This window comes from Aythya fuligula, chromosome 4 (assembly GCF_009819795.1).
Source record: "Aythya fuligula isolate bAytFul2 chromosome 4, bAytFul2.pri, whole genome shotgun sequence".
NCBI classification, from domain to species: domain Eukaryota; kingdom Metazoa; phylum Chordata; class Aves; order Anseriformes; family Anatidae; genus Aythya; species Aythya fuligula.
In genome coordinates, this window is record NC_045562.1 from 27,976,950 (window position 1) to 28,002,313 (window position 25,364).

Below are 25,364 nucleotides of genomic sequence, written 5' to 3' on the forward strand. Positions count from 1 at the left end.
ATCTGTTTTAGAAGCTTTTATACCTAAAGGGGAACAGATGGTCTAAGGAAATCTTGTTTGTAGCAGCAGAAACAGGGAATATCTATAGTTTTTTTTTCACCCTGATTTTATACCCTATTGTCCTGCACTTACCATTATACAGTATCTTGTTGATGGTAGCTAAGAACTTCTGCTAGGAACAGAGAATAAAAATAGCACTCTTCAAATGCTGCAAGTTTATTTTTTTCAGTTATAATGCAAGAAAATGGTTATATGTGTGCTCTTACAGTTGTTGTAATTGCATTCTTTATACAAAGTGCGAGAATACGTGTAATTGTGTTCTGTAAGTGTTGAGCTGTATCTGAGTAAATGAAGAAAGCATTATCTACAATGTAATATCAGTGAGTGTTTATTTGGCATCTCTTATTTTTAGTCATGTGAAGTGGTTTTCTTTCTCCTTTATTATGGATTCCAAAGGTTCTTCATGTTTCAGCAACAATAATCATTTTGAAAGGTTATTTTTATGTGTTTTGGTGTTCATGGAATAGTTAAGTTATTAAGGATACTGAAATGTGGAGCTCTGAAACACCATGTTGTGACTATTTTTATTATGGGCCTAATGAAGAACTAATCTAACTAAGTTCTTCGTACAAAAAAGTTACCTCCATGCTGACACTTCAGTGCAGTCTTAAGAGTTATCCTGTAATGATGCTCATAAATACCTGACAAGGAAGTAATTTTCTGTGATAGTTGATTTATGGTGGAGAGGGTTCTTTCCATGTAAGACCTGATTAGCAGGTGAAGACATGACATCAATTTGGTGAAAAACCCTGACGTAAGGTAGGTGTGTATGTATAAACAAGTGATCTCCAACAATACTGCACAGGTCTTTTCAGCGAGTCATCTGATATATATATTTTTTTCTGTGTATGGGCCTATATCATGCTTTGTTTACTATCAGTGATTACCCAACTTTGAAGAACTGAAGGAGATTGGTTTTGATACCATAAGAGCCCTGTTGCCTGGCCTGCTTTTCAAGTTCCATTGTTTATCCAAAGTGAAATATTCTCAGTAGCCTTTGCTAGAGCTCTTTTAGCTGTATACCATGATATGAAGCTGTGTCCCACCATGAAGACTCCTTACCAGTTTTTGTCCCTATTGTTGTATTTGTGTGTTGTTTGCAGCCTTACTTTAGGAGCTGGCATAGAAATACTTGTAACTTTAATTTGGTGCTAGAAAAGATGTCATCTTTGCTTAGATCCATTGAAATAAAATCCTTCTGACTTGTCAGGTTTTTACATGATGTATTTTCAAATGAAACTGAGTGGTGGAACTTTATCTTTTTTTCACCTGCAGAGAGGATGCTCTTCCATTTTGTCGTGCCATTCTTTATTGAGTTCTAATTAATTTGTGCAGCTGAGTGAAGTCTCAGATTAGGCATAGGAATGTCATATGTCTCCCAGTGAATCTTTCCAAGCATTGAGTCTGCTATAAGGGATGGAGTGTCTGATGCGAGAAAAAGGAGATATATTCTGAGAAACTGTTAAGGTAACTACAGAACTACTCCTGAGAGAAGCAGGAAAGAAGATGAGAAAAGGTGAAAGTAGGAAACATTTTGTTTTCATTTTCTTCTTTCTGTCACCTTTCCTGCTAGCTTTAAAGAGGAATGACAGGACAAGACAAGAGAGCGTGGCTTTTAATAGGTGCTTAATCTAATGTTAAAAACGGAACATAAGTTTTGGCCCTTGAAATGCTTGATGGGAAGGGACCATATGTAGCTGCCTGAATACATAAATTGATTAGTATGTAATCATGCTTTTCTGCATTTTTGTCATTCTGGGAGATGGCTGAGTAATGAAAGGAAAGGTAGTGAATCTCTAGATTATGTTATTAAATATGGTTCTTTAATACAGAAGTTATAAATTTTCATTAACTATTTTTTTTTCTTTTGTATGACTGGGAAGAGCAGTCTAAGAAGGAAAAACTCTTCAGTATTAAAGGAGTACCGTCACAAAGCACTTCTGTGAACTTGAAGGGGCTAGAAGGGCTTAGGGACAAGAAAGGACTAACATTTTTGTTGAGTTACAGGTCTCATGAATGCTTTAATGGGTGGTACTCAGGAGGTCTGGATAGCACAAATGGCAGAGCGTGTCTGCTACTCTGTTACGTTGCCATTCACTAATATATGTCAGCATTGTTTAACTGGACTGTAGTTGTTGAAGGAGTTCAGCATTCGGAGTGGTTCAGCACCCATATTAGGTGAGAATTTACTATGATCTTTGTGAGCATTGTTAGAACTTACTAATATTGAAATCAAGTCTATAATGATATTTTTCAAAATCTGACTTGTTGCTGGGCCAAGTGGCGCCTTTTAGAGTAAGGCCACAAGTTTGAACTATTTTTGAAAAACAATACACTTCGCAAAAGGTGCGAGTGCTGAGAGGGTACTTAAGCTGTAGAGTGTATAGAACAAACCCTGATCACTTAACCATTCTCAACAGACTAGTACTTGCAGTTGTATCAGGTAGTAATCATGTGTCTCTTCATAAGGCACAGGGTCCTCCTTTCACCATGCCAAGTGATGTATGTGTTTTCATCTACTGGCTCACTAAACTTCAGTTCCTCTTTTCCTTTCTGTTCCTACTCTTTCTGGTCTGGATGAGTAAAAACAAAAATAAGACCAAAAAAAAAGCTTATTTTAAGTTTTGTTTTGGAGTATTGTGATAAAATCAACATAAAGAGTTACTGGGTGCATTGGTTTGACAGTTTAATCTAGACCAACATATAATCTCAAACTACCATTATCAAAATGATAAAGGGAGAGCGTGGGTTGACAACACTGTAGTGTCTAGAGTAGACTTGTTTTCTTGTGCATTATATAGCTCTTAATTTTAATTTGTTAGGTGGCCCTTTCTTTGCTTATTTTAGATTTCTTAATCAGGAATATAACCTACTCCCACTGTCCGCTATAAAAATAGCCCGATGGCGTCACAGTTTGCTTCTTAATTTGAAAAGCTGAATGCTGTTTGTAATTCACTGTAATGTAACTCATCTATCATATTCTTTTACTAACAAACCTTGGCATCTGTTAATTGGTTCTCAGTAGATATCATTGCAATGGAATTTAGGTTTCTTAGTTCGTGGTTCATCTGTCTGCGTCAAGGCTTGTCTTGGTGAACATTTTGTCCAGGAAGAGAAACATATATAGTAATATAATACTAGGGATTAACAACAATAATGAAAAAAAGATGTATTTCATTGATGCATGTGTATTTTTGGTGAATTCATGTTGGAGACATATTTGGGTGTGTTCCAGAATATTTGAACTCAGTATATGTAAATGTTATTTTACAAAACTGTTTGTTATATCAGTTACTTCACAATTTGGTCATAAATCTGCCTCCAGATTTATTTTTGTTCTTACATAGCTACATTATGTGAAAATGGTAGAGAAATAAGTTAATTTAGCCTTTTCTCTTATAAACATTTAGGATTTTCTTTTTGATTTCAAATTTAGCAAATCATGAATTCTTTGCATGGCTTGTGCCTTATGGTCTTGCATGGTTATTTAGGTAATACAAAACTAATTTCCAGGAAAATGAGAGTACTTGTAGTTCATCTATAAAGTTAGATATGGCAACATAAATGTGCAAGCAGGTGGTCTGTTGGAAAGTAGTTTTATAATCCAAAATCCCCAAAAAGCATGTCTAGAGAAGTATGTGTCTCTGTGCTGTCCGTTGTTTACCTATACTTTCAAATCTACTGTATCTCACAAATGTAAATGCAACATGCCTGTGAGGCTTCATAAAATGAAGATGATTTTTTTAAAGTTTTTCATAGTCTTCACACATCCCATTCTAGGTTTGAGAAAATTGTCTGAGGCATTTGCAGCAGCTCATTAGAGTTTTCAGAACCAGTGCAAAAGCCCTTACTCCCAGCCTCGTTTTCTTCCCTGCATCAGATAAAATAGGTTATCACTTATAAGAAAATGTATTCTCTTAATAAGAACAAGGAAAAACAATAGCAAAAAAATACACACCGAAACCACAAAAAAACACCACCCCAAATTCCCAACCCTGAATAATCAAACCTTCTGATTTGTCTTAGTGTCTTAGTATTTAATTATTTGACTTCATTTTTTTTCCCCTCCTTGGGAAGAGGGCAAATCCAGTGTATCTGGCAGCTTTTTTTTTGTTTGGCTGTCATATTACAACAGTTGCTCAGCTATCTTCTGTGAACACCCACAACAATTTAAAAATTTTAAATATGTCAGAATTCACACAGGCCCACACAGAAACTTAGGGTATGGTGTGTCATCTAATCAGTTTTGCTCCAGCTTCCTTGAGATTGTTCCCCTCTCTTTGACTTTTCATTGAAAATTGATGGCAGGGATAATAAGATAAACGTGTAGATTCTTGGCTTGTGATAGCAGTTGATTTCTGGCCCTCCTGGGATAGTGGCCAATGCAGAATTTGTCATATTTTTCACATCAATTCTTGAGAAAGTTTGGGACAGTCAAAATTTTTATAACTGCTGCCTTCTTCCTCACAGCATTATGACGTGCTTTTTGAAGCCTATGGAGGATGTGAGAAATGCACTAAGAAATATCCTTGAATAATTCCAGTGGAAGGGCGCCTATGGCAGGCTGACCTCAGCCAACAGCCGAGTCAGAACCCAGCATCTTGCTCACTCCCCTCTCCTGTGGGATGAAGAGAAAAAAGAAGGAATGAGAGAACACTTGTGGATTGAGACCAGGACAGCTTAAAAGGGAAAACAAAAGCCTCGTGCTCAAGCAAAGCAAAAAGAGATACTTGTACACTACTTCCCAAAGGCAGATGAATGTCCAACTGTTTCTGGAAAGCAGGGTCTCAGGGTGTGAGGTGGCTGCCTGGGAGGAGGAATGCCACAACCCTGAATGCCCCCCTCGCCTTCCTCCTCCTTCCACTCAGCTTTCATTGCTGAGCATGACTTGGTGTGGTCTGTAGGGCCCAGATGTCCTGGTTGTGCCCCCCCCCCTTTGCCCACCTCCAAAACATAGTAGTGCTCTGAGTGGTTTTTAGGCCACAGCAACATGAGGCCTGCTATGAAGAAAGGGGGGACAAAAAATGTAATATGCTGTGGTGTGGCCTGGTATGCCCTTGCATTTAGTTCTGCAGGGGTGCGTTTTTTAACTCATGTTCAAATTGTCCTTCGGACCCTGCGTGTTCTTTCTTGCAGAGCTGATCTGTGCTCAGCCCACACACTGGACTGTTGCATGAGGCTGTTCTTTTCCATTTACAGTATCTTGCATGCATCTTTTGCTCATTTCCATGAGATATGTCAGCTCATTTCCCCTGCCAGTTGAGATCCCTCAGAAGCAGAGACATATCCTCTAGGGTGTGAATCCCTCCCATCAATCACCAGCAAACTGGCTTGGTACATTCATCCCATCATCATTAATAAAAATATTAAATACAAGTGTTTTAATGATACTACTTGGCCTGTGCTCTGATGGACAACGAGTTGAAGGGGGGTTGGGGAAGGTGACAGAAGTTTGCAGCCTGTAATTTGTATTGCTGCTTGGATGCAATCTGTTACAAAATAAATGGCGACTTAAAGGTTTAGATGTCATTTGGGTTTCATTTGTAATCAAATGGTTAAAATAAATCTGCAGTACTCATTCTTTTGGGAGGTATTCAATGCCTGGGGAAAGGGCAATGTAATTGTGGTATGGGTACTATTGAGAGCTGGAAGGAGCCTGAGAAAACCTGGCAGTGATGGAACATTGCCCTGGGACAAGCGAGTGTTCTGCCTGGGGATGTGCTCCTCACTTGTTACCTGAGCCGCAGCAAATCCCTGATTATAATATTTCTGATGCCTTTATTTCACTTATTTTGCTCAACTTCAACAGAGATAAAAATTTAGGTAAAATACTCCACCTGAACAAATTCAGTTTAGAGCTAGATTGGTTAGCCAGAGATAACAGAAGGTTGAATAATGACTGAAGGTGGAATGAATTAAGGAGAGGGTTAAAATTATGTTTCTTCATAGGTTTGTGTTTCCTATGTCCAATTTCTCTACGGTCACCTTGTTCAATAGCCTTAGATAGTTACTTGTTCATATTACAATGTGCTGGATAACCTAAAGAAAGACGGAGCTTAATAAATACTGAGTTGTAAAGCTTAATATTCTTAAAGTAATTTATGTCCTGGTTGTGTTCAGAATTGTCTTCCTGAAAATCGGATAGCTCTTAGAGGATTTCAGATTGGGGTACTCAAAATCATCTACCGACTGTGAAAGATACATTGTAAGTCACAGATCATCTTTCAAATATGAACTTACTGATGTCAGAGATTACTTTTTTAAACACATGGAACATCAAAATAGGTGCTGTTTTCTACCTGTACTTGGCACAGTTTAGCTTGTGGCTAAGGCAGTTTGTTTAGGGTTCAAAGCTATTGTTAGATATGAAATCGGAGGTGTAACTACTCTGATTACTGTAAGCATTTAATACAGAGAAAAATACTGGGAACTAATTCCTGAATTTATTAAAACCAGCAAGAGATGGATCAGGATGAAACTAACAAAATCACAAGGAAAAAAAAAAGTTATTTAACACTTAGAATTTTGAAAAAAGTTACTCAAGTGAGCACAGTAACTAAGATGTGATCTTTTCAAAGAGATGTGCCTGGTAGGAGGCTACTTTTCTCCCAGTGAGGTAACTGCAGAGTTGCTGTAAGGCTGAATGAGAAAGTTTGGTAAGAAGTAAACCTGGTCATGCCCTAAAGACTGCTTGGTTACATCTGTATTGGTGTGTTTTCATAAGTACTGTTTATGCTGTATTTACAGTACAAGAGTGTAGTTTTATCTCCAGGGTAAGAAAGATCAGCAGAAGTAGTCCTTCAGTGAATTAATTTATGACAATTACACTGACAGGTCTACGTAGTTATTCATTTTCCTTGTCCAATTGTTTTGATACCCTACCACACTTCCTAACTTTTTAAGGGCTTTGATATCTTTTCAAAAGTCTTTATTGAATCAAAGGATCTGTGTATTGAAAGTAGCGAAGTTTTCCCTATTCCCAGTAGAATGTGACAGTAGAGTAGGATAAAACAGTTAAAATAAAACATCTGCAAAATTTAATTTCCTCAGTGTTGCATCAAATTAAATTTAATTGCTGGCAAAATCAGCTAAGCTTTGATTATGCCCTTTTAAGCAGTGTTGTTTTTGTTTGTCTTATATGCTTTTTTTTTTTTTTTTTTTTTTTTTTTTTTGCTTATCTTTGTATCTAGAACAAAGAAAAATTTTTGCAATGTTGTTATTTTTTTGGCATTCTTATTAAGCCCTGTGTGTATTAACACTTTCCCTTCCATAAGCACTATGTGGTTTATCAAAGGCTTTGCAGTAGTTTTGGATGAGTTTGTTGACTTTGATGGTCTTTGAAAGAACAATTTTAACAAATGATTGAATGGGCAGAGAGGTGCCATTTCTTTATGCAGAGGATTTTATTTGTATCTTTCAGCACTTCATCATTTATATATTTCTTTTGTAATTACAGTTCAGAAAGTAGAGAAATCTTTCAGTAGTTCAAAAAGAGTTTTTCAGTGTTTTTGCTATGCTCTCAGCTGCTTGCAGCATCTAAATAAAGGCACTGAGAGAATTTTTCTGAAGTTCCAAAGTCACTTAAAAGCATGCAGCCAGCTGAAAATTGACAGGCTTTATTTTCCTAAAGCAAAATAATTTAGACATTTGAATTGTATGCCTAAGATAAAGCTGAAATTCTGCAATGACTTGGTTAGTATAGCTACTACATAATGAGTGGAATTCATGAGCAGAATATTTAACTGGTAGAATATTTAACAAAGTTCACAAGTATTTGTGCAGGAAAGGCTGTACTAATCATAAAGCATTGGAAAGGTTGTTTGTTGACAGTTTGGTCTGTCAATATCTCAGTGTTTCACTATTTGCTTTTATGTGTACTTTATTAGGAATCTGAGAAATACAGCAATGTGATTTTCAATTAACTTGTGTGTTTGCACTGTGAAGCACAATGTTTATTTCAATTTTGAGTTACACAGCTGTGATACATAAGATTGTCTGTCCCCTGGTATACTTTGTTTTTCTTCCTAATGGTTTCATCTCTGAACATGGTCATAATTGGCCTAATGAGTTGTTTCATGGCTCTTGTGGCCCAGATGGGTGGGAAGAGCATACGCCAGCTTTGACATCACCCCACTTGTGCACAGGCTTCGGAAACACTGCAGCTATGGCTGCCAATTACCATGATGCTGCTGAAAGTCTAAAAACCTTTTTTCCTCACCTTATTTCTAAACTATAGATAACGAAGATAATGTTTCTTGTTGAGCCACAGCAATCATATTAAAATGCCATACATGTAGGCAGTTCATTTAAGTTATCATATGATATCTTGTTGGGCAGTGAATGTAACCTTGTTTTGGAAGCGACCAAGTGGTGTGAAACTTTCACACTTCTCTTGCAGATGCTTACTCAGTTGCAGAGTAAATCTCTTCTTGGTCCGTCTGATTGCTGAGGCACTGCTGAATCTGTGAATCTAGAATTTACTGGAAACCCGGGTAACAAAGAAGGATAATGTAATTTGTTTATGTATGTACAGGTTTCTATGTGACTGGCTCAAAACACTAGCAGTTTTTCCAAAATCTTTTGGAGAGTGAAGAAAATCTTGATTTCTAGAAGTTTGCCATGTATGTCTTCAGCTGCTGCTCTGAATTGCCTTTGTTCTTCCTTTACACAGAATTGGCGGGGGGGAGCCCCAAACCCCACGCAAACAAAAACAAAGAACCAAAACCTCCAAAAGAAGCTTGTCAGGTCCAATTTGTTTTTTCTCTACCCTTTTCTACTCTTCTTGTTTCTTTTATGCCATGTTTTCAGCAGTGAAAACTGTACTTGATGGTTTTTTTTTTCCATCGCATCTGCACTGTCTTCCTTGCAGTCTGTAGAGCGACACAGCCCAAGCCTGTTTCCCTGCAGTGTTAACTCCTTGCCTGGACAATTTACTGCATTTCCACAAACGGTTTTAGACATTTTTACTTTTCCCTGTGTTTGTTCCTCAGAATTAATTTTGAGTGGTCTTCTTCATTTAAGAGTTAGTTGGTGTCTTTATTTACCAGTCACAAATCTTCTGCCCTGTAGATCTACCAAAATGTTTTTCTTGTGTGGAGATTGTTTTTCTGTGATTAATATTTGGAGGAATTTTCCACAAAGAATTTTTCTCATTTTTTCTTTGTCTGTTGAGCAACATTGTAGTGACTCCCTTTGCACTTCCCAGCTCTCCAAGCACTTGTGCCAATGCCTGCTGTAATTTTCTGTGAATATTACAATTTGAATATACAGAGTTGTCAAACATATGACTAATCTTCCTTCCCCTGCAACATTTCTGTTGTGTTTTGGCATTCAGATAGACTTTTTCATCTGCGTGTAATGGGATACAATTAAGTCCACAGAATTGCTGATTTACAGCAGCCTAGTTTGGGAGGATAGTGGGGATTTTTTGATTCTACAACTCATAACAGTTGTCTGATGGGAGGATGTGAAGGTTTACCTTGGAAGCTTAGGCAGGCCTTCAGAGGAAATGCTTTGCCCCTGTGTGCATTGACCTTTAAGTAGAGAGATCTTCAGTACATGCGCTTGAAACCGAAAAAACAAGTTACACTTATTGTTAGCGCACAATTGAAGTTGGGTGAAGTGGAAAATTTTTGATCTGGCATTTCTGGAACTAGTGTATTTACTTCTGGGGAGGAAGAATGAAAATTGAGCTGTGCCTCAGATTAAAATGTGAGTTCATTTGGAATCCATGCACATGGTTGGACTCGATGATCTTGAAGCTCTCCCAGCCCAGACAATTCTGTGATTTCATTGTTTTTCTCTGTGCCTATGTTTTTATTGGGTTCTAGGAGTCAATTGTGTTTTTAAGTGTAGTTTCCAATTAGGTAACAGACTGCCTTCTGGCTTTGGTTAAAAGGTGTTTAAGGTACCAGTCTGGGCTATATACTTGTAAGGCGTGTAACAGCCAACTAATCTGGTGTACGTCTCTTCCCCTGTCTTCGCTGAATGCGTTCTTCCCTTTTAACATTTCTTTTTAGTCACAGTCAACTTTAACTTGCTCGTGATTTCAGAATAATATTGGGAAAGTGGTCTTTAATGCAACTCTAAGCTGTTCAGAATCAGGTGATAGTGGTATTATGGTGAGAGTTAAATGATAGTCTTCTGCCTTCCTTCACTTAGTGACATGAAGCAGAAAAAAAGTTAGAAAGCTGCATTCTGGAGAAAAGGAGAATTCACATTTGACTCTACTATGCTATATGATTGTAGCCCTTTAGGCCCTGTTTCTGTAAAGTGTTTTTGTAAATATGATGGTGTCTTTACCTTATGGGGACAAAATGTCTCTGCACAAACAGCTGTAGAACGCTTCAGTTGTGCATCATCTGATCAACTCTTCTGGAATTTGTGAAGTACAACCTGTTGTAAAATATTTCAGTTATGGTTGATACTTTGTGTACTGTCTGAGGAAAACGTCTAAACCTCTTTAAGCATCTTCTTTTTGATGCTGCTGAAAGTTGACTTAAGTTCATTAAAAAACACAAGTCTTTTTTTGTTTTGTTACCTTTTTCATTTTTCCTCCCTCTTTTCATTGCCTCTCCCAGCTTCACTATCAACTTTTCAGTCCACAAAGATGAAGATGGCAATGTTTGGCAATGGACAGTGGGGAAGAAGAGTCGTCAGCTCATTACGAGGATGCGCCAGTAACAGCACGTTATATGTCCTTTTCTAAAGTTTCCTAAGTATTGAACGTGAGGTGTATTTGTCTATTTCTGCCAGCTTGAAAACTGTACTTCTAAGTTACTGAGTCTCAAATTTATGTGGAAATAGTCCTGTAGGTTGTGTACTTGGAGACACATTGCCTGAATCTTAGTCATGTTTAACTAAAAAACACTGCTAATCTTTTTGATTACTTTGTTATTGAAAGGAGGCTTACAGCTGAAGAAGATGAAGTAGGCAATGCTTTCTGCCAACGAGTAATTTTATGTTTTCTCTTATAGCCAGTGATTCCCCTAGAGTTTAGACAGGCTCTTTAAGACTGTTCTGTGGATAGAGCAAACTGAGGAGATGAAATAAAGAATTCTTACCCTTTGATATAATCTAAAAAGAAAGTCTCTGCTGGCAATATATTTCATACAAAAATCGATGCATAGAGTTGTGGAAGAATAAATTGATGTCTGATTACCTAATGCTACAGATGGAGAACACAAAGAGCCTGTTCTGTTAATTCAGTGTGTGCTTCACTACTAGAAAGCTGCAGTGCTTGTTGTCAATACGTGCTAGCTGAGAACAGAAAAATATTCTCATGGCATATTGACTTCTTGTTAACTATTAGTTACTTCAAGCTCTGAAACTTTCAAAGGTTGGTGAAGTATGAGACCGGGAAAAACATTGCTTTTTAAGGCTTTCATAAGGCTGACTAATTACCATTTGTCAATAACCCATGTTTATTGTATTGTTACTGTTCCAATTTTTTTGTTTGTTTAGTTGTATAGTTTTCTGCAAAGAAACTTCTAGTTACCATGTGAAGGAGTGGATATATAGAGACAATTTTTGAAGCTCTAGAAGCTGCTGAAGAGGTGTACAGAGCAGAAGTCAAAAACTGTAGCCTAGGAGTTTATCCACTGTGGAAGTGGCTGAGAGAGTTTGAATTCTCCCCGTGCCCCCCCAGTGGTGACCATGACTTGGTATTTCTGAAATGCTGTTGTAAGTCAGAGAGATTAATGATTGATTTCTAAAAATATTTGAAAAAATGAAGATTAGAGCCTTTAGGAGTGTTTGTAAGTTAAATTGTAGTATGATTAATATTTTTCAAGATAATGGGTAAAGCGGTACTTGTTTTTAAAAGTATTGGTGGGTTAGGAGAACATTCAGATCTCTGAATACATACCTTAGGCATGTAATTCAGGAGGTGTCTTTCTTAAGGCTTTTCGTGTTACTGGGCAGTCTAATTCAAAAACTGATTTGGGACAGGAAATTAAGCCTAAAGCATTTGTTGGAGAGCCTGTCCTTCGCCCCTTGTACTACGTGGGCAAGCTATTTCTGGCTTGGTTCTGCATCGGTTTGAGCCAGGTCTTGTATCTGCTTCCCCTTTAGCAGAGGGAAGAGAGGCCAAAGCCCTGCAAACACCTGGTATGTCGGTGGTGAGAGGGGCGGTACAGAGCACTGCAGATGAATTCCCTGGCTAGCATAAAGTTGGGGGGGGGCCTCCAGAGGCAGCTGCCTTCCCTGGGCAGCTTCTCCATGGGACTCTGTGCTCTGGCTGGTAATAGTCAGCTCTGCGAGTAACAACGGCGTGATTTGCTTCATTGTTTTCAGCCTTGAAAGTCTGCTCAAATTAAAGTTGTTTTATTTCCATTCTGGTGATCTATCATACAAGTTTTCTGGAGCAAGACCTAGCAATTACATGGAACAGTAACATTATCACTGAGGTTTCTGTGAACAATGAACTACCTGTAATGCTTTGTTGCTTTCTTTTTTTTTGTGTGTGTTTTCTGCTCCTCTTTCTGGTCAGCATTTGTAGCCCGGACTGACATTGCTTGTCCAATTCCCAATTATTTTCAGTAGTTAAACTACTGACTGGAAAGATTCCTGTCTCCGTACAGTTGCCTTATTCTGCCTTAATCGATTCACATGCGCTCAGGTATTAAGCTCAGTCATGGTTAGTGCGTTGATTACTCCCAACTGCTTGGCATGATAAATAAAATAGATTAGGACTTGCTTTCAGGCAGCCTCTGTTATGCAACGGGTCTGAAAATGCTCTGATAAAGAAAGTTACTGAGCACAGAGCTGCGCTGTGCACATGGCAAGCCACTGTTCTTGCGGCGTTCAGCAGTGAAGGAGCAGAAGTTGTCTTCACGTCTTTGCAGAGAGCACCTAAAGCACAGCTGTGGAGAGAGAAAACTTCATGCAACGTGCCAGCCAGCTGTGGAGCGCTTCAGAGGCCCGACAGCTTTAAGTGGGATGGAGAGACCGGGGTGATGCTTAATTCAGTTCAGATCTTTTAAACTGACTTATATAGTGTTTCTGTTCATTGGAGAGAGATTAGTGTCTGCTTCTGTTTATCTGAAGGGTAATAAATTCTCTAGGACAGCAAATCACAAGTGTTTCAAGATGCTGTGTAATGGTAACAGAGGCAAAAAGTTTTGTTTTATTGTACATGGAGAACTCTTGGAATCGTTGATCTACATCTCTTACTGCAATTTTTGTCTGATTTCCTGGCATCTGTCATAGACAGTTTCAGATGTGTGAGAGTTAATCAGCTCTCAATGGGATTCTCATAGTCTAATTGTGAGATGTTTTCTTTTAATAAACTGGTTTGTTGGGGCAGTGTAATCAGCTGGTCTGTGCTAGACAAACTAGCTGAAGTGTTCTCAGAAATTGGTCGAGTTGTTTTCATTTACTTCATGTTTGGCTTTCCTGTTAAAAAAAAAAAATTAAGGAGGGGATTGTACTCAAAGTTACAGCTCTCTGGGTACCCATTAGCTATCTCTATGTAAGTAACATTTCTTTTAAAATAAGAATAAAAACTACTGTACGGAAGGATTAAGAGTCCTTTATGTTTTAGTTCCTGGATGGCTGTATGTAAAATACTATTAAAAAATAAAATAAAAGCATCCATCACTCCATCTTCCAATTTTGTGTTGCTTTTTAGCAATGGAAAGGTTTCATGTCTCATGGAAAGACAAATACTAGAGGTCTGTCTTTTCAGTAGCATCTTATTTGTCTTAGGTTTCAATTTCCTTTCTTCTCCATTGATCAAGTTTCTTCAAAGGATTTGTTCATTCTCAGCCAACAAAGGTTCTGTCAAATAGGTGCTTGTAGTCTTGACTACTCTGTCGTCCCTGTTATTTATCTCTGAAACATTTCTTAGGTGAGATGGATTCTGTTGCTACTTCCGTATTCAGCTGCCAAAACTCTTTCCTGCCCTGTCTCCCCCTCTGTTCTTCACAGGCATTGTTATCACCACAAAATGTCACAAATCCTCTGTAGTAGTCAGTGGGGGAAAGAGAGGTTTTATGGCAAATTCCAGGGGCTTCTCAGAGGCTTCAGATGTTCTTGTGTTCTTACAGTCAGGGTTTGGTGATATTCCTTGGAATTGTGAATGCTCATTTTTGGTGCTCTGATGTTAATCAAACACAAAGCCTTGGTGTTGGGGAATTTTGACTTTTGTGATTTGGATTAATTGCCCAATGAAACACATGAAAGTTACAGTAATGCACGGCTCTTTACAAAAAGTACATCATAATCCAGTTTGCCATTAAATTAGGAATGTTACAAATATGGAGAATCCCCTCACGATTTAAAATTAATTAAAAATGGGAATGACTTTTTTCACTCAAAACATTCCAATAAGTTGATAGTGCTTTAATGCAAATGACAGTACTTGCTGTGAAAGCACAGGAGAAGCAGATTCTGGGAAGTGTGGCTGTTAGAGAGGCAGGTTGTGAGGTGTGTAAATGAGGCCAGCCTGCTGTGGAGAGAGAATTTGTAGTACAATTAATTATACCACAAAAATGTGAGTGTTAGCTGCTTGGGCTGGCTATGGCAAGTGGATACAAGGCAAGGCAAATAAATTTGGGCGTATAGATGCTGCAGCAGCTAAAGGGAAGAGGTTTCACGGTTCTGGTCTAACTAGATAAAGAAAAGCAGGAGGAAAATGTAGTTTTCGAGACAAGCTGACAAAGGGATGAGTGTTTTAGTAGCAAGAGTGGCAGAGGTTAGACTTAAAAGAAAGAAGTGGTAGGGTTTAGTGAAAGACTAAATGCAGAGGAAGGAAGAAAGGTGATAAAAGCTGAGACAAAACCTGAGAATCCGGGGAGTGCTGTCAGGGAAGATGCCGGGGTTGTCTACTGAAAATGTATGGATGGAGATATTTAAGAGCTCAAATACTACATGGTTAGACAGCTGAGAGAAATCCCTGCTTTTTATTTTCGGCATTATTACCTGTGGGGAAAACTGCTGAAAAGTTCATGTTGTGCATTCTCAAGCTGGTAAAAGTTGCTGTAGCTTCTGATTCCGTGGAATATAGTTGAGCGTAGATGTTATTCTGAACTTTTATTCAGAGCATTCAGTCAGTGGGGGAATTGGTTTTACTACCATTTAACTGCATGTGCTAAAAAGATTGCTAGTTCAGTAGCTAATATCCAAATAATAATGATGTTGGACTGCAGTCCAAGGTAAGTATGGTTTGAGTACAGAACAAAAAGCAGTGGAGTGACGTGAAGCTGCAGAGCTATCTGGTTCTGGTCTGCTTGCCAGATGAAGTTGCCTATATACAATAATACTTCCAGTCCTTGTAAATGGCTTTTCTTTGTACCTTGTTTCACTTGGCTGTCTTACGTGAATATTTCAGGTCTGTGTTGCTCTTTCTGGAGTTAAATGGAAACTTAGTTTGAAAGCAGAGAATGCATTAATCACCTTGCAGTCAGTTTTGTTCCCCCTCTTTTTATTAAAATCAGATATGAAACCCAGTTAGTGTTTCTAAGTGTTATGAGTATTTCTAAATGAAGTAGTTGATAGTGCTTTTAAAATTCTGAGACTAAACTGCCACCTATTTAAAAACAGATACAGAAACTGGAGAGGTCTACATATCAGGAAAATGGCAAGCAAATAAAGCTACAACAAAATTCAATCAGGTAAAATGTTTTATGGATGTTATGAAAAGGAAAAATGCTAGTTTTCAAGGAAAACTACATCCTTCTAAATGTAAGGATGATAGGCTCGCAGTAAAAGAACACATGAAATGGATGTGAATAACTTTGTGATACATCATCTTTATGATGTATGATATTTATTTTCATAGGGGTAACTTCCAAATTTTTACAATTTTGTGTAGGTGTCACATATTCTACATATTGTTTTTGGTGTGCTAAGCTAATGAAAATTTCTACACTGTCATCCCAAACACTGTTGATAAAGGCCCTTGAGAAAATGACTAATTAATAACAGACAGGCAATAGACTAGTTAGAAATAATAATTGAATCAGAGCATACATACTGCAAGTTAATTAGTTAATGCCATTAATAAAAATAGGGGCCAGGACCTGCATCCCAATCCTGGATTTTGCTGTTTTCTGAAGTTCCTGCTATTTTCAATTTGTGTCAAAATGTGGTATTTGAATGTCTGGCACCGGATAACTTTTTTTTGGTGTGTATATATTTTCTATTAGGTGAGAATATACTCATCTAGTAAAGACTGTATCAGTTTAAAATTTCATAATATTAGTATTTGGAGGTTATATTAAAGATTAAGAAAGTAGACGCATATAATACTGATTTTTAACTCTATAATGCATGTAACTCAGATCAATTTAATATCAGTCTAATTCAAATTGTTTAATGAATGTCGCATTACATAAGAATGCCTAGGAAATTACTGAAGCTACAAATCAGAGGTGTAGGCCTTTATTTACCTACTGTCTGGTTCATGGACTGAACTTTAAATACACGTTGAAAATCATAGCTCCTTACTTAAAAAACACATCTGTAAACCTATTTGCAAAACCCATCCTGAAAACAGTAATTCTCCAATTTGATTGTTGTTTCTTTTCCAATTATGCAATTTATAATCTTATTTTTTCTACTTTGTGGCACTTTTTATAATTGCTTCTTTAAAAAAAAAAAAAAAGTTTTTTGCAGTGAATCTTGTACATCACATTCTATTAGAAGAAAACCTGTTTTTTTTTACCTGGCTTTATTTAAATTGCTCAAGTGGAGAAAGATGATCAACAGCAGTGGTGATAAAATACAATATTGATGCAAACAGAAGGCTGAAGTTTATTTCATGTAGCAAAAATAATATTATTCTGCGTATCATAAAGATCTTAAAGATTTTGGGGGCAAAGCATTGCAGTGCAACCTGGAAGGATATTATTTGTCATGTTGTCTTTTTTTTTTAGCTAAAACGTTAAATGTGTATACTGTGCAATGGTGGGCTTGGAAAATGCTTGATTTTTTTTTTCTAAATTGCATACAGAGGAACCTTTATACAGAAAAAAATGTTTTTGTTTTTTTTTTTTTAATAAAGATATTGAATACGTAAGCTATGAATTCTGCACAATGTTGGATGTATTCTGCATAATACATTAATCTCTTTTCTGAAATTGCCATTCTAAAATAAGTCACGCACACAAATCTAGTTGGCCTTTGGGGTAAAGGTCAAACAGATGATCATTTCCACAGATGGTTACAGTTTTTGTTTCCATCTCTATATGAAGCCATTAGTTAAATGGAAATTTTCACTTGGCAGAATTGCGGCAACAGATCTAGCGCAGAGATGCTCATTCCAAAAAACACTGAATCTGTCTTTTAAAGCATGAGTTGAACATTGCTTACATGCTATAAATGTATTTGAAGAAGTACATTCAAAACCATTCAATTTCCAAGTAAAGCTTCACACAAAAAAGTAGCAACTTCTACTTTTCCAAGCAAAAGTCCATTTTTTGAAGTGTTCAGTGAGCATGCGCTCTGTTGATTGTTTGGTTTCTTAGGAACACCTCAAATTTGCTGTAGTTAGTAATGAGTAATGACTCAATTGCTGCTACATCTTCCTGGTGTGTGTGTCTGCACGTGCGCACATAAATCTCTAAAATCTCAGTGATATAAATGGCCTGATATGGATGCTATTTATGGCTTCTTTGGGAATAAATTGTACTTCTCCTTAAGTTGATGGGAGTCTAAATGCTAGTGTACTTGTAGATTAATCAAAATAAATGTTTGGCTGTTTTTTCAATACTGAATTTGATTGTTCTGTTATTTGTTTGACCAGTTGTCTCAAGAATGCAGTAATGAAAACTAATCACGATAAGCTTTGGTACATGTAAGACCCGAAATTTACACTGAAAACTAGAGCTGGATTATCCAGGTGTTTTGAAGGTAATGAAGTTAGTTGACAGTCTCATCCATATTAATATGATAATGACAAGCCATATGCACAGAAGGAAACATTATGCTAATGTTACATTAGTATAGATTTTTACAGCTGCACTATCACTTTGAATTTTAGTTTTCCAGTTAGCAACTTTGACCTGTTTCCACCAAAGGAAATGGAGCTCAAGTTCTGATTTGTAACTGTTCTATTTAAGTTATATGTAATGTATAAGTGAAAGGACACAAGAACATATCTTAGCATATGGGACTAAATATTTTGATTTTAGTAACTACTAAAACCATTGGTTACTTGCAGCCTCTGGAGGAGCAAACATGTTATATGAAAAGAAATATCTTAGGATGTAAACAATTTTTTGATGGTACAGATTTTGTACAGTAATACTTCTTAGAGTAGCTTAAAACCTGTTCATGTGCATTTATGAGTGAGATAGACATCTTTATGATAATCTTGGAGATAACCTACATTGTATAGGGCTGTTTGGTATCCCTTTTCAAGGGCTGAATATCATCCAGAGGAAATAGCCCTTATTTGTGCTGGAATTAAAGGCAGCCTGAGCAAGATGCTGAAAGCTTAGCAGAAAAAAATCTCAGTGTTTTCTCTTGCTGTCATGCCTCCTTTTATATGCATTACATATACCTGAACTTTTTGTATATTTATAATTTTTTTATATTTATGCCTATCATATGTATCCTCACACACAACCTTACAGAAATAGAGTACATAGGGTCATTTATTTGTTAAATTCAAAGGTTGTTGTCAATATCTTTGATATTAAGAAATAAGGATACACCACAGGGGGATGTACCTCAGCAGTACTGGGTGTGCTGGCAACATTGCTGGCCCAATTCACACCTTAGTAAAGTTCATCAAAGGTTATTGGTGCAGCATACTTTTGACCGTGATTCCCAGGGTAGGAATGATTACTGCCTTACAATTTGTCTTCTTACAATAAAAAAGCTTTAAAGAAAAATCACTTAATCAGAATACAGAAGATCTGTAGTACGATTTCAGGGTAGTTAGGATTCTTTGAATGAGTTTCTTGAAGGGCTTGAAAATGACTCTACTTACTCATTGAACTCAATTCTTCTGGGCAATTGATGAAGGATGACTACGCTGTAGCTATTTTAGGTAGTACTTAGAGAAATGAGTATCAGGTGTGTAACCACCTAGTATACCAGAAGGGAAGAAATTCTGGCCTCTGATGAGAAACCATCATGTCAAACTAGAGTATGGTGATTCTTTTCAAATACATGCATGTATGTGTATTTTGAATGGACTTCTGTACGCACATAATTCTATGACAAATTTTGTTTCAAGACTCATCATGTAGCTGATTAATTGCTTTAAGTGTGTTGAAGATATGTAAAAATCCATAACTTCCCATATTTGAGAAGCGGGATGACTTGGAGGAGGAAAACAGGGGAGAAGGCAGGTAGCAGAAGGCTAATTCTTGCAGTGTAACTTTAAATGTCAAGTATTTCATCTAGCTGTCAGAAAGATTTTCTTCAGTGTAGAGTCAATATTAAGTTTTGACAAGTTGTTAGATTGGGGATTGAGAAGAAGACAAAAAGGATGAATCAGAAACTTACAATGTTCAAGAAATCATCTGTGTTAGCATCACCAGTAGTCTACTTTAAGATGCTGCTTACCTCCATTCCCCCAAATCGTTATGGGCATATGAAACAGCTAAGCCTCCGCTAATGAGTTTGATGATTTGTCAAAGTAGTTGTTCCATGGTAGAATTGTTGGCACTTCCCCCATATGTGCATAGCTTCTGTTGCTCAACTAGTTCAGTGTGAATGGGTTTAAAATCCTTACCAAGGAGATGAAAGGAGGAGGCATCACAAACACTTGCATATCATTGATAGATAGATCCTCTGTTTTTAATCTTTTACTACAAAATCATATTTTACTGATCCCGTAGAGCAGTTCTGAATGAAATATATTGTGTATGAAGTCTATGTGCTGGCTTAATTTGTATAATAATATAAAGATTATTCATTACAGAAGTACCTTCTAACTTGTCAAATACCTGTTCCCTGAAGATTAGAGGTTAGGTTAATTAGCACATCTGGAATTGATTTACATTTGCAATACTAACCTGATTCAATTTGCTTGACTTAATAGAAATGAGTGATAGAGGTTCAGGATCCTGTTGTAGGAATGAGTAGTAATTTTAAAGAGGTGCTGTAAGGATTAGCAAGCTATTTTTATTTTAAATGGCTGAAGGTAAAACTGTTGACTCTAATTACATAATGGGAGTTTTTCATTCTAATGTTTCTATGCATAAAACAGATTTCTTCCTCTTCTAACACATAGGTTTAGAGTTGCTATTCCCGAAGAATCCCAAAAGGCAGCAAATGGCAGAACGTTTCTGTTGCTGGTGACTGACTTCATTTGTCACTCAGTCCCAGGAGACCTGCAGTACAGTGTTCGCAGGAAGATGATGAATGAAAGGTTCTGACCACCCGCTCTCCACAGTTCTTATGTCTGAATGGTTCCCAGGCTGTGTGCTGAAGCAGGACTCTAGCCAAGAAGAAAGATAAGCTTTTGGGCTACAGAGTCTTTCCAAAGACCTTCTTAACTGTAACAATTTATGGAATGTGTTAAAAGCTGGAAAGCCTCACAAAGTTTAATTATTCACTTTAATTCAAGCATTCCAACTGTATTTATATGCATATATGACATTGTGTATCCAATAAGCAATACATTTAAAAATGATGGAAATTCTGCCATGACTAACCTACATATAAAGGTTTGCTAAAATGTGAAATTTGCTTTCCAAAGGAAACTAATATTAAAAAAAAAAAATAAAAAGTTTATATAAATCAGTTATAAAATGAGTTTATATAAACTTATTTTCCAGCAAATTGATTCAAAACATCTTTCTAATATTATATGTTATTAATAAATGAATGGATATATTCTAAGGTTAGAACATCAGGATTTTTGTGCTATAATTTTTTTTGTGATCTCTGCTTATAGTGTAGAGAACCATTGTTCTATCCTTAAGAGCAGCTCCATTATGTTATAAATGCATTCATTCTGGTATATCAGGAACTGGGTAACAGATCTGTGGAAATGTATGTGTGTGAAGCTTCAGGTGTTTCATGTTAGATAGTATTTATAAAATGAGGTCATTCACTTTGGGTGTCAAGTGTTCCGGTTTCATTTAGAAATCATAACAGGCATTTTTTTTTCTGGGTCTCCAATATCCCAAACGAGTGCCTGATCTGTAGAATTTTGTCTAGTATGTCAAGCTGTGGTTTTGAACAAAATTCTGTCTTGGCTATGAAAAATTTCCTGATTAAAGCCTTATCACAGTTGGTATGTTGGCTTAGAATGGCTGTGCTGTGGTGCAGCTCTGGCAGACAGCTCAGCAGGCCCAAGTCACTTGTCCACCCTCCCCAGGTGGGATGGGGAGAGAAAGGGAGAGGTAACAGTGCGAGAGCTCAGGGGCTGAGGCAAGGACAGCTTGGTGGGGAAGGCAGAAGCTGTGCAAAGCAAAGCCCGACCGGGCCCCACTGACTGCTTCCCCCCGGCAGGCAGGTGCCAGCCGCTGCAAACCAGCAGAGCTCCTCACATGGGGCAGCTTCTCGGGGAGACAAATAGCATTGTTCCCAATGTCCCCCTTCCTCCTCCTTTGCCCCAGCTGCTATCGCTGAGTGTGACGCCGGGGTGGTGTGGGACAGCCCCCTGGGGCCCCTCGCTGGCAGGGCAGCGTGAGGAGCTGGAAAGGCCTTGCCTCTGAGCCAGTGCAGCTCTGCAACAGCTGAAAACATTGGGGTGTGATCAGTACTTTCACTGTAAGCCCAAAACACAGAACCATACCAGTTATGATTAAGGAAATTAATTCTGTCCCAGCTAAAAGCAGCAGGACAAGCTGGTGTTTTCCAGTAAGATATAAATGCAGGGGGAATTCTCACTTGACTGTCTGGGAATTTAAATTATAATTAAGATGGATGACTGGATGATTAGAATTGGTATGGAGTGCACACATGTATGATCGACCCATAAATGTGAATTTTAAAGCAGGAAAAGATCTTTTTCCCATACACTTGATTTTTTTTTTTTTTTTTTTTTTTTTGTATTATCTCATCTCAAAATAGAATCCTAAAGAGCGTTTGGATTTGAGCAAGTCAGTACTTTTTAAAATACGAAATTCTGATTAAATTTTAATTCAAGAACTGCTCTTAGACAAACAATCCATCTTATCCAGCTTCAACCAGTGACTAGTATGGATGCTTAACGAGGAGAATGTGAGGAGCAAGTGAAATGCAACCCTTCCTCATATAGTTCGTCAGTAAGTTTTTAGCATCTTTTTAGTATACAGACCTCATTGAGAGGCTTACATCCAAGTCACTGTATCTAGTAATGATAACTAACTTATCCTTCATGTATTTGATTCATCTACTCATGAATTCTTTCAGATATTTGTTCTGTTCTTCTATGGTGATAAGTTATATGGCGTGATTGTCATCTATGAAATGAAAGAATTGTTTTAGTTCTTACCCTGCTGTGCAGTTATTCCACCAGAAGTTCACTGGCTCTTACGCTGTGAAAGGTGGTTTGGGTATGGACCAAAGGGGCAGTTGAGTTTAAGCAAAGCTCCTGAGCCAAGCAGAGATGCTGCTGCAAAACCTTATCACAGCTCTTCCACAGCTTCAGAGCTTACCAACCCAAGGTATGTACCTGTCTCATAGCAAAGCCGGCCCTGAACAAGGGCATCCCAGTGGGGGTGAAGGGGAGGATGCAGAACAGAATTAGGGAGAAGGATGGCTAGAGGCTTGTCAAGGCATTGGGAGCTTGGGAGTGTGCTCTGGGTCCTGCCAATGTGACAGAGACCAGGAGCAGCCACAGCAGGACGAAGATGGACCTAGGGAACAGCTTTTGTCTGGGAGAAGTTATGTAATGGAACATCAGTTTGATATAATGGACCAGGAACCTTGTGAAATGTATAGGGAGAAACTCTTCTCAACTCCTTCTCTAGCTACTACTGGAGGCTGCAGTACTAGCCTAAAGGAGTGAAGGAATTGATAACTCTGCATATAACACGGGGAAGAAAACATGCTTCTGGTAAGAATATGGGGAAGAGGAGAAAAAAGGAAGCCCTTAGAACTTAAAAGCATGAGCCAAAAGGGAAATTGTCCAAGTAAATGGGATTACCATTTTTAAAGACTGGATGTTGTATGGTTACTCACTGGAATCTGAGAGAGCTGGTGTGCCATCCACAGGCTGAAAAGGGGTGGCTTGAGACTGCATATTTCTCCACGTGGAAAAAGGTGCTTTGGTTGCCTTCATTTGACTGCAGAGCAGTCCCTTTCAGGGAAAAACTTGGGCAAGGGGGCGATTTCGCTGTTGAGTTAATGGCTTTCTTTGCTGGTATCACCCAGATAGCTGAACTGCTGTTCTGTAATCAGTGAAGCAAACGAGTTGTAAAATACATCACATTTAAAAGGTAATTCTAAATGCAAGGAAATCAGCTTGTAGTCATTACTGCATCCTGTGGATCATCTTTAATTAAAACGGTTATACTTTCAAATTGTTCAAGGCTTACTAAGTTGGTGACTTGCACAGAGTTTTGTGATAGAGTAATGTGGTTTGGAAAGAGGAAGAAAGCGTAGAAGGAATAATTTTTCCCATTAAAAAAAAAAAAAAGTTCTGCAATCAGCAGGTTGTTCAAATTGTATTTCAGTCTCTAAAATGTTGAGCTCACAGAAGTCTCACTGCTACTAATGTTTCTAATATTTTCTGCGTCATATAATTATCCCTGCCTACAGTTTTAAGAAGGTGGCAATTCTTGGCTGGCAGTACCAGTGCATTCTCATCTCTCTTTAATCACATTTCCAACAAATTTTTGAAGAATGTATCCTGATTCATATTCACAAGCTGTTTGTTATGTTTCAAACATGAAAATTGTTTGTGGGTGGAATACTTCTTTTATTGTGCATGTGTTTCAGAAATCATCTGTCATCTGATTTAAACTTCAATTTAGTCAGCACAGCATCTCAATTTAGAGAAAATTGGACTCCATTATAAAATACAATTGCAATAGGATTATGGTTTTATGGTAATGTATGTAATTTATCACTTTTATTATTATGCAACAGATTGTAGAGTAATGTTTTGACTTACTCTTTTAAAATTGCTTTGGAACATTAAAATGATAATATTACACTTTTGTGCTTTTTCTCTCTTTTTTTTCTCCAAAATTTTAAAGAGAGATACAGTAGCCTGAATTTCCTAGATGGCATAAGGAATTTTCAAAATGTTTTTGTTACTATGAAGACAGATAAACAGGGGTACAGTGTTAGAACAAAAAGTTAAAGGGATGTTTATTCAGGAATGACATTAAGATCTTTGAATTAAGTTATTGAATTCCAACTATTTTTATTCAACACAATCCGGTTCTTTGCAGCATGGTCTTTGGAGATATCTTGTGTTTGAACAGATTAAATGGTAAAGTTATGAATTCACAGGAGATGTAAAACCAAACAAACTTCCTTTCTCAGGAGGAAGTGCCTAACAGTTTTGCAAATACAGAACTGTAATAGCAATTCTGAGCTTATAAAAACTTCAAACTGGACTTTTCTGGGCCTGCTGGTGTGTGGTCACTCAGCGGTTACCAGAACTGGGATCACATTTTATAAGAAAAAATAATGTCAGTTGTTGAAATAATTACTGTTTCAAAAACAGTAATGGCCTTTAAAAAATGAAAATTATGAACTGGTCTGGTAGTTCATGTAATCTCTGAGAGGCTGTATTCTGGATCCAGGAGGTCCAGTTAAGTTTTTAGCAGCTGCAATCCCAGTTTGTGTAGTCCCTAAAAGACTGATGAGTTCTGTTGGTTTAGATTTGCAGTTCCCCCTTGAAACATGGGGTGAGCAAGTTCCTCTACTCTGGAAGTGTAAGAAGTGAATGCCTGGTGGCTGTTGGTTCACCGAAAACCTTTCTGCAAAATGTGCAGCATTTTAGAAATGAGATTTGCAAAGGATGGCAGAGATTTCTCTGCTGTTTGTGATCATTGGTTTTCTTCTATATTCCTGCCTTATTCTCTTACTAGAATACATTGAGATATTTACATAGTCAAAATTGCATGTAGATTAGATTTATTTTTTTTTTAAGGGCCAGGAACAATATATATTTGTAGTATCTTACTGTCAGGAGATAATGTTTCTTAAAACAGTGACCATTTTGCACTGCTGTATTCTAAGTAGAAACACTCAGTAAGCGCATATGGTCATGTGTGTGTGGTAGTTCCTATACACATGCATTCAGAGTTACCTCAGGTTTTCATTTGTTTTTGTTTTATTGCATTGCAGTCTGGGTGTCTTTCAAATCTAAAAACTTGTTTTTTGGTGTTATTTTAAGTGATTTGTTCTAAAAAGCACTACTAGAAGATAATCAGGTAATATAGAGTTATGTATCACTTAAA

General features: G+C 37.4%; 1 protein-coding gene across 2 annotated transcripts in view; it reads left to right on the forward strand.

The window, feature by feature from the left end:
* MARCHF1 (membrane associated ring-CH-type finger 1) overlaps positions 1–25,364 on the forward strand; it is a 230,507-nt gene that overhangs the window by 18,596 nt on the left and 186,547 nt on the right. The window lies entirely within an intron of this gene.